The sequence below is a fragment of the Malurus melanocephalus genome, unplaced genomic scaffold, assembly GCF_030028575.1.
Source record: "Malurus melanocephalus ecotype Western Australia unplaced genomic scaffold, MMel_1.1 scaffold_88, whole genome shotgun sequence".
In the NCBI taxonomy this organism is placed as follows: Eukaryota; Metazoa; Chordata; class Aves; order Passeriformes; family Maluridae; genus Malurus; species Malurus melanocephalus.
Genome location: NW_026623320.1, coordinates 1,702,293 through 1,713,224, shown reverse-complemented (window position 1 = coordinate 1,713,224; position 10,932 = coordinate 1,702,293).

Genomic DNA, 10,932 nt, shown 5'->3' with positions numbered 1-10,932 from the left:
GAAGTGCATCTCTTTAGTTCATGATTGATAGGGCAACAATTCAGGTAAGAAGCTGCAGCTGATTCAGCAAGGCATGTATGCACATGCTAAACCTACAGATTTCAGTGGCATTTAAGGAAGCGCAAAGTGTTTCATACACAGTTAAAATTAGGATGAGTGTTAACAGCTTGTTGCACCATAGCCCAGCAGTTCTTAAATTTTCCCAAACTTAAAGTTCTTTTTTTTCTGTGGTAAAAGTGAGAGGTGCTTCAACACCCTGAGTATCTGAGTTAAAATTGGCAAGATCATCTGCAGTAGCTGCTTCCAGTTACATCTCTGTATCCTTTATCCATGTATCTGGCATCTATCACTGGGTGTGCAGTGGGACATTGTTACAAAGGCAGGCTCATAGAAAGTTTCCCTCTGTCACAGTCCTAACATGGAAAAGAAAAGAAAACACTTCATAAAGRTGGCTTGTTCTTATCACTTAATACATTAGCATTTTAGAGCCTATTTGGCTGTACATTCTATTCCTTTGGGATTTTTTCTTGCTTAGTGTCTGACATAATGCCAGTCCTCTTTCACTGTTGGTTTCAGCTGCACCTGAGGCACAARAAAAGAATTGCTGAGACCTGGGGTGGAGATTGTCCTCCTAATTTGGGTGCAGCGAGCCATTACAAATGGGTAATTGGAGGTGGCAASAGGTAATTTGCTAGTGCTCAATTCATCATGATTTGTCTGAAGTTTCATTTTACACTGTTGCACAGTTTATTGATGMTCTTCCAATCTGAAGCTCTTAACATCAATTTTGTGGGATGGCTTTATCTATGGTGCCAACTCGCCATGCGTATTGTTCTTGTGTGTATGAATAGTGGCTGCCTGATGCTCCCAGTGAGACTGGCAAAAAGTGGGAACTTCAACAAAAATGTAGAATACATCACTGATCTGGAACTTGAAATTCTGCCAAAATATACAGAAGRGCTGCAGCAGGGCACTACTCTGCCTACATAAACTTTAGGGAATTACACAGCAAGCTGTAAGCCTGAACAGCTCTCACACAGGTCAAGATTTTATAAAACTTCATCAGCATGGTAATGAGCCAGTGAATCAGATCCAAACTGTACATTTAAATATTTGGTGTTAACTGTAAAACAATTCTGCTGTTTAAGTAAATAAACACAGGATTCTATTTGTTTTGCCTCTCCTTCCCTTTCTGTCTTTCAGCAGAATGTGCAATAAACATTCTAGACACTGTTTTTGAAAATAGTGCTATGTCACTGTAAGACTCTGAGGAATAAATTAGTTAAACTGTYGATAATACAAAATAGCAAGGGATACTGCTGAGACAGCAGATGGAACAAAAACACAGAAGTAATTATTATTTGGAAGAGATCAAACTCTAGATCTTGCTTGCCTGTTAGGAAGACTCRCACTGAGATTGGTTTTCAAATAATATAATTTGCACTGAAGGAGCAAAAGTGTTTAGTATAGAAATCAATAAATAAAATGCTCAGGCAGAGAGGAACTGGAGTGAAATGAAAGATATGTTCTCTTGCGAAATAGACCCTTTTACTGGACATTTACTGGAAAATCACTAAAATCTAACCTRTGGAAGGACCTTCCTCTCAGGAAGAATCCGTACAGATTCCAGTTCTGTAAGGTGAAATTCCAAAGGAATCCTGTGGTCGTAAACAGGGGTAAGTATACTCCACACAACCTGCATGTAGTTTGGCAAATTGATCCAGAGTTAAAAGTCAAGAGGGGAAGCACAAACAAGTCATGAGAAACTGGTGCAAAGTTGACCAATGARCAATGTGAAAATAGGAAATATCTTTAATTTAAGGCAAATGAAGACTTCTCTKGCTCAATCCTCTGCTGTTTTGATAATTTTCAATCCCTCTCTTTCTAGGAGCTCAGGTGTTATTCAAACTGCAGTAACCTCGCTATTTTTTTTTCATCCTGAGAGTCATCAAAACAATGTCAAACTGAAAAAAAAAAGAACCAAAGTTCAATAGTGATAGCTGACTTGGGACTCATAATTTTCTCTGTTTCGGACCTGTTCAGCAGGACTGAAGTCCCCAGAAAAACAGTCTAGTAATTGTCACTGCTTTTAATCTTATCAGGAAAAACTGTCTCTTCTCTACTTCTGTTAGTGGCTGAATATCTTTAGCACAAGCAAATTACCTAAAAGTGCATTTTTCCCCTTTTTTAAATTCCCAGTACTCAGGTTGTTGACAAACAAGCTAGACTCCTGTGTAGATTCCTTTAGCCATWGTATGATAGGGCTACTAGTTAGACATGAAACGTTGAGTTTTAAGGCTATCTTTTTTCAGATAGTGGAAAAAAGTGTGGTAATGGAATTCATCTCAGAGAAGCACTTTTGGATGGCAGCTAACCAGATCTGTCTCAACTTCCAATTTTTGTCTTGGTAATATAAACAAAGAGTGATGAAAACAAACATAGACACCAAAACTTCAGGTAAGTTTTTCACACAGACAATGATGATCAAATCAATTCACACACATATTAAATAGCTGCCTGCTACAACAACTGAGCTTCAAACAACTGGTTAAGTTATACTCACTTGTTATTTATGAAGGTGACATATCTGTTTTGATAAATACAGTGAGTAAATAATCCTGGACCATACCCTGAAACAAATAAATTTCTGACCTTATTCAGGCATATATACATAATGAGGTTAGAATTTAAATGCTTTTTTTGACATAAGGTAAACACAGTAAMTATTTTCTGGATTAAACTGGTTTGTGATCAATTTTTTTGCATTACCTATTTAAAATTATTTCCTTTAAAAATAATTTACTTTGAAGTTTCTCTCTCTATTTTGCAGCTATTTACACACCAAAGAACTAAAGAATAAATAATAGAAAACAACAGGAAAATAGTTAGAAAACATCAAAATAGCCCCCAGTGCAATGAATATAAAAGAAATGAACTAGAGAAAACCCCAAWCACCAAAATGTGGATGAAACCAAACTTAAGAGCAAATAAAACAAAATATGTCTTCCATTACAAGCAATTGCACTTTATCCAAGTGTGAGTGCATCTCTCAGTTGTGGCAGAGCACTGGAATACTTTCCATGGATGGGCTGTTGGRGACTGACTCATTGCACACTCAGCAAGTCTCAGAGGCCACAGAATGTGATATTTGAGAAGGAAAACCATGGGAACAGGCTCCCTAACTTTAAAGAACCTGACTTGTCTGTCCCAAGGTATCTTACAACCTGCTGGCTGTTCTGCCCAGAGGCTGCACCAGCAGCTCACGTGGGAAGAATTGTCTCCTACCAGTCCTGTGGGAAAGCCTGGCTTCCTAATCACACAGTTGATCAGGTGTTCAGCGCTTCCGTTGCCACATTTGTTGCCAGTTCCACCTCMCTTTCCTGTCAGTAGTTTATTTCTGGCAGACCTGGTCTTGCCTCTCCCTACTGCCAAAAGTGGACACCCCAGGCASCAGATAATTTCTAGGTTCCTTTTCTTGCAGTGGGGATTCCAGATCCTCTGAGGGGATGTCAGCAATGACAGCTGAACCTCTTCAAGGAGATAAACTCACAAAAACAGGAATTGGAGCATTATTCTTCTTCTTACTCCTCTTTGACTTTCTGAGTCACTGCAGAGAAACATTGCCAATTTTACCTCCTGGTTCTCATTGTCATTTCTTCTTGCATGGGTGTTACCAGGTTTCTTATTTCTCTACAATATTGTGAAGACAATAGTAGGTGTGCTGGTTTTGGCCAGGATACTTAATTTTCTTCRTAGCAGCTGGTGTGGGGCTATATTTTGGATTTGTGCTGGAAACAGTGTTGATAGCACAGGKGTATTTTCCTTGTTGCTCAGCTGTGTTTGCACAAAGTCAAGACCTTTCCTGCTCCTCACCCCACCAGRGAGGAGGCTTGAGCTCCTTGTACACTGGGAGGGGTCACAGCTGGGACAGCTGACTCCAKCTGCCTCATGAATACACCACACCATATGGTTTCATGCCTGGCACATAACGCTGGGGGGAGGAAAGAAAAAGCGATGACGTTCAGAGTGGTGGCATTTGTCTTCCCAAGTTACTGTTACATGTGATGGAACCCAGCTTTCCCGGAGATGACAAAACACCTGTCTCTCCATGGGAAGCAGTGAATTAACTCTCTGTTTTGTTTTAAACTGTCTTTTTCTCAACCCAAGCATTTTTTCACTTTTACCCTTCTGATTCTGTTCTCCATCCCACTGCAGAGGAAGTGGCTGGGTCAGGCTGATCTGCTGGCTGGGGTTAAACAATGACACCAGGAAAGATTAACGACAATATCTTATTAGYTGACAATGAAAACATTGCTGCAAAACATTTGCTCTGCTGAGTGCTTGGAATTTTTGCTGAATTTAAAACTTTTCTCAGCACTGCCCTGGCAATGGGACAAAATTGGGGCTGGCATAAATCTGGCGGTAAGGTGGGGGTACAGTGGCATGGAACTTGCACATATGTGATTGTTCCTCTATGACCTTGGTGTTTYCCCAGCAGCACGAAGCTGCTGTGAGTGACTTTGACGGTGCCTTGGGCTTAATACCACTAGAGGTCATGCGATGTACTCATTATCTAAGCTGCTTTTGAAAAATGCTCTAATACCCACATGTAGCAGATGCATTTGTACTGACGGTATCTGCACACACTGCTCCGGCCTCTAGATGTCYCAGCTTTGTGTGCATGTAATAACTACGCCACAATAAATCACTCCATCTGTTCTACTGCCCCGGCCTGGAATTTATCTCAGCAGGGAAAGGATGAGGAACTGAGAACATGCAAATAATATTAACATGAAAAAAGTTCTTTACAGAATGAAGTGCACTATTTACTAATATGAGAAATGAACAGGTAGAGACAATGCAGTGTAACATCAAATCTTTCTTTACAATACCGATTTTGTCTGACCTATCATGATGCTGATTCCACTAACACATTCATCTTGGGTGTTTCCTATCTCGGGGTTACAGCCTGCAATCACATTGATTGCACCTCAAAGCAGCAGAGAGACAACTACTCTCTGTCTTTTGGTTTCTAATCTTCTGTATCTTTCTCCTCTTTCTCTTTGGCCTGCAGCCCAGCAGTCAGCYATATAACAAGCACCCCTACCTGTATTATCCACATGGCAGCTACATGTCCAATAGGCATGTTTTAGGGAGCTGTCAGGCTTCTCATTCTGTCACAACTTGACCCAACAACTATCATAATTTTTCCARTAGATCCAGACCTGTTCTGAAAGGGTTCAACTGTTGGGACCACTTAGAGCTTGTATTGGTAGTAGCCAGGGTCCATCAGGAGGTGAAACTTGCCCAACAGCATTGCCTTCACCAGTTCAAATTGGTAAATTATTGGAAAAGGGCAACCAGCCTGGCATCACCTGGTCTTATTCTAGACTTATGTCTGCTCCTTTTCTTTCAGCTAGGCAGCCACTTCTGCCTCCCTCACTCAGGGTTCTCCCAAATTGTATGGAACTGGCTGCTGRTGCAGCCTTCTGAAAAACGTATCTTCAAATTGCCCTCAGGATTTGTCAAAATGAGCCAGTATAAGTCAATCAGTTCTTTCGTTTCCACAGTAATAAAAATTTACAAATTATTTTCGTTTTGAAACACTACTCTCAGACTTTTTCCAGTGTRGAAAACTCTGGAGATGATTATTGCTGCTAAACTAGATATTATGTTCACAATCTCACAGTTGATAATCTAATCTCATTTTATCATATATTGRTATCTCATCAGTGTGCATAAATATCTGATGGGAAGGTGTAAAGAAGATGGAGCCAGGCCATGCTCAGTGGCAGAACCAGAGGAAATGGACACAAACTGAAACACAGAAGGTTCCCTCTGACCATCAGAACAGTTTTTGCTGTGAGGGTGACTGAGTACTGGCACAGACTGCCCAGAGAGATTGTGGAATTTCCATCCTYGGAATTGTTTAGAGGCTCTGGCTCTAGGACCAGACATGGTCCTGGGCAACTTGYTGTTGGTGTCTCTACTTAAGCAGGGGGCTGCACAAAGATGGACTAGGCAGTTCCCTTCCAGCCTCAGCCATCCTATGCCAGTTAGCTGAAATTCTGTCTCAGTGAGTTATTTCTAATCTGTGCAAGAAATTGCATAGATTATATGAATTGACTGTATTTATACACTGCTAATAGTTCTTTCTGCAGAAATACAGCCTATGGCAGGCAAGTTGTACCTTCTTATGTCTAGTTACACCTCTAATGTCTAGGCTCCTTTCAAAACTGCAGAGCATGTTGTCCAGCATGATGGGAGTCATTTATCCATGGGTATTTTAGAATCTCATGTCTCTAGGAAAGCTTGTTTTCTTGTAGGAGAAACCAGAAGTTGACTGTTTGATTGTTTTTTTTCCAGARCAAGAGCAAAAAGAAGTGCCTTCAGACATAACTTCTCAAGACAGATCTAACCTTTTTCTGTCCAATGTCTAGCCATGGCTCTGGGCTGCCTAATTCAATGAAGCCAAGATGCTTTGCATAACTTTTCTTACTAAGAATAATTTTCTAGCCTGTGCTATGCCTACAGGCATATATATTGAGCATAGTCAAGATTTAATGAACCATAATTTTGACTTTCTGTTTCTCTATCAAGAAGAGAACAGAGGGCTTTTCTTGCGTCAAAATGTTTAGTAAAATTGTGTAAATATGGAATAAAAATATTTTACAACAAATTCGAATGTCACGACACTGTACCCACATTTTCCCCAATATTTCCTCCTTTTCAGATGCTTCAGAACTGCAKTCAGGGAAACTTTTCACAGACGCTGTTTCTGCTAGTGCCCAACTGACAGCTGTCACTAATAGAGCATCTCTGTGCATGCTCAAAGTTTCAAATGATATTCACATAGCCTCTTCTTCTGTGCATGAGGTAAAATCATAATTCACACACCYCAACTGAGACTCACTTACTCTTTCCCAGAATGTTTTTTCAAACTCTTCTGGCACAGGTTGAGTTGTGGCACTTGTTGAKCTGTGATAGTCACTTGTTTTAATATTTACAGAGAATATGGTGGGAAGTGATGAGTGATGAGAAGAATGATTGCTTAGCTGCATCTTTGAGTGGTTACAACACTGAAAGTCATTATCACGATGTGCCTCTGCAAAGGATAATGAACTGCTTTCTTCCGAGGAATAAGAGACAACCTGCTTTGTCCCTACTAAAATGACACTTGCTGATATCACATGCAGCTAGCAGGGGAGATAAATCTATTTGGGTACAAGGGAGACAGCAGAGCACTCTTACATAGATAAAATTTCTAGTCATATCTCTCTCAGTCATATCCCTCTCAGGTATTAATTTCTATCATATCCCTCATATCATATACTGCAGTCATATCGAAGTGACAAACTTTGAAAAAAGTACCATGACATAAAAGCTGTGAGATGTGGCTGCACRATGAGTGACTCTTGCACCTTGCAAATAGTACAGAACAACTTTTATTCTAGCTAGACTTCAGTCTACTGGAAAGGCTAATTACAATTTCTGAACCTGCATTGATGGAAAATGGCAGTTCTGACATTTTCTCAGCTATACAGCACCTCTGCATAACTGGTACAAACAGAGAAATATGTCACAATTGTTAGCACTTCCAGCAAACTGGAGATTTGGGGGGAAAAAAGGATTTCCAGTAAAAAAAATTGACATATTCTTCAGAGTTCAACTGTAGAACACTTAGTTGTCTTAAGGTTCACATCCCAATAGGGCATGTTTTATGGGATCCCGGGGTCCATGGATATCTTACACAGACATGGGAGGGTATCCCACAAGACAATGCCACTGGTGCCAAAGTTGGCTATAGGTTCAAAATGGGTTACCATTTTAAAGCACAGTGATGACAAAGTTTGGTTTAAAAGGGAAGAGAGGAGAAAAGAAGGGAAGAGTGTGGCTGACATGGCAGCAGCTCTACAGGGCTGACCTGCCYGCTAATCAACTTGCTTTCCGGATTAAAGTGCTAGAAAATGTAACTGTGCAAAGGTAATTTTGTAAACACATCAAGTATTAAGATAAGGATTTGTTTGATTTTCCAGTTTTTATATGCCCAAACAACTGTGAGACCTTTCTTTGCCAGAATCAGCCCTACAACAGTGTGTTAGATCAGTGAAAACCTCAAAACTGCTGCCTTCACCAGCACAAAGGTCCAGTCTCAACAGACTTGCATAATACAGAAAAGGTCTCAATAGAGCACCAGCTCGCCAGTGTGATTGACAAGGAGTGGATGATGTTACCACCAACAGCTGGAGAGAGAGAAAGCATGAAAATAGGACCTTGCATTTGCCTTACATCACATTATTCAACTCTGGGAATAAGAATAAACCAAAAATATGCATCAGTTCATGTGGTAACAATGGCTTTCTTGACAAAGGAAGCTATAAAAATGTTGAATAGAGCCTTTGATGGTGTTTCTGGCAGAATGAACATTCTAATAAGACAGGACTGGTAGGCAAAGGGTAGGCTGAACCATATCTGTCTCTGTGGTGTTTTGGGCAGGCTCAACATGACTCCATCTGGTGAGTCAGTTACCAACTCTGTGCAAATGTATGTATTTATAAGCATTTAATACAGAAATCTTCTTGCATCCTTCCAGGTATGGCTGAACTCGGTTGAATGGATGTATTTTGTCCTCTGACCTATTTCACTGCCATCTTATAGCTTTAATTTGAAGCTTTTTGATACCTCCGTTGTTACCCACTTGGCCTTCCATCTCCCAAAGCACACCTCATTGCTTCTGCCTCAAGAGGGCTTCTCAAACAGCAAGCAGATCAAAGACCTCTGCTTGGGCCCAGATCAAAACTAGCAAATGGAAAGAAAGCAGGAATAGACCAAATTAGTTTTGTTAAGCAGGCAGGCTGACTTCTGCAACATATGTGGGGGCTGTCAGGCAGAGGTCCCACCTGTAGAGAACAAGAAGAAGCTTTAATGCAGAACAGCTTCGGAAGGCAGGTGGAGGCCTGCCAAAAAAAGTCTGGAGCACAAACTGGAACTGCAGAGTTATTGCAGTGGTGGAACTACCACTCGGGGTGAAATTACTGATGTTCCCAATGAAGTGAAAAGAGCACGGTAACCTGGGAGCTACACAACTGCAAGGAACTGAGCTGTGTCAACACGGCTCTCTCTCTTACAAGGATGCAGCCTGCTTTACAGAGATGTATAAAGCAACTAAACTTGATATCTGCTTTTCCTTTTTTGATAACATACACTCTAGATGATGCTGTTTAAAGCAGTTGAAGTATTTATGCATCGTGATACCCATTCATGAGTGTAAAGAGACAGTGAGTTTTGGACTGCATGAATCAAACACGCTCTGCATTTCAAGTTCCCCGGCAACAACTTATTAGATGGAACACTGAGCTGAAGAGAAGTCAATTACATCACTATTAAACTTTGATGCTCTGCATAGACAGAAGCAATCATGCTCCCATCACTATTTTACATGCAGGATCTAGTTACACCCACACAGTCCAGAGAAAGAATAAGTCGCAGTCACTTTTGCACACAACAGTGGTGAACACTGTATTTTTAATGTGGTAAAACTAATTGGGGAAAGATTCATAGGCAATACCTGTCCAAGGCTAAAGGGGCAGGGGAACAGTGAAAACACCTGGTAATTGTGAATGTGGGAGTTCAAGGCTTGAGCTGATGGTAGCACTGACATGCCAAACCATAGATGAAGGCTTTCCTCCATAAACAACAGAGTTCATCTGGGACAAAATAAAAACAAAAAAAAAAAAAAGGAAAATTTTACTATTATCCCTAAGTATTAAAAGAATTGCTTAGATATTTCTCCTTGCTGGCTGAAGAGCAAGAGGCACAGTATGTAGTGAACTGTTGAAGAATAAAACACGGGTTACTGGTGGAAGACTTTGTAGAAAGTAACTTAAGACTGTGACTGCAGCTCAGCTGAGAGGTGGATAAAATTACAATATACATGGAAATTGTCTCCTTAAAAAGAGCCATCACTTAGTGACAGACTTTGCCCTGCACTATGCAGCACATAAAAAATAAACCCGCAGAGAATCTGTTATTGCTATTCAGTTTTTTATTTTACAGCTTTATCGGCATTACACATACTTAGCACTGTACTGCACATCCGTAGCCTACTATGAGGCCTGTAGGTTGGTACATCCTAAAGATATGTTTTACATTGTATGTGGATGGTGTATCCTAAAGATACACAGTAAAGATTTAGCAGCATAATGCTCTCATTATACCAGAAAGGCTAATTTTGAATGTGAGATTTAACATAAGTCAGTCTTGAGGCAGAAATTTTTAATGGTTCACATAGGTTTAAGAGCTAGGTCTTCAGGGCAAATTACTGCTTTTCATCTCTAAGAGGTTTATAAATAGTGGYGCTGTCAATGTAAACCTTCATCCCTGCACAATCAAATATTTAAAGATAATTGCACATAATTGCACTGGATTTTAAAGRTTGTTAAGAAGAGTTTGCATAAATACCCTGTTTAAAAGGACTACATATAAATAGAAGTGTAGATTTGCATAGCTGTCATCTTGAAATATTTATAAAAGGGAATTCCTAAACAATAGCATACAACACAAGACAATTCCAGATTCATTASCAGGAGAAAAGAGTTTTACTTGTAACTAGAGCACCCCAATAAATACCTTCAGAAACAGAGCAACAAAGTTAAGAAAGAGCACATCACTAAAGGAGATAAGACTGGGCATGTAACTAATTAAAGATGTGGCCAAAGTTTGTGTTTTCWTTTTATGCAAAATAATGGCTGAAGTACATGTTAGATGTTGTGATTGAAAATAACTCTGGGCCAAGTGTGGCAGGAGTAGAAATGTCAGCCTAACCACCTCTGGAAGCTGAGGGGGAATTCCTCTGGTAGCCAAAGGCAAAGCACTCTCCTACCGAAGCTGATAAAACCAAAACCAACCAACAAACAAACCCCCAAAAGAAAA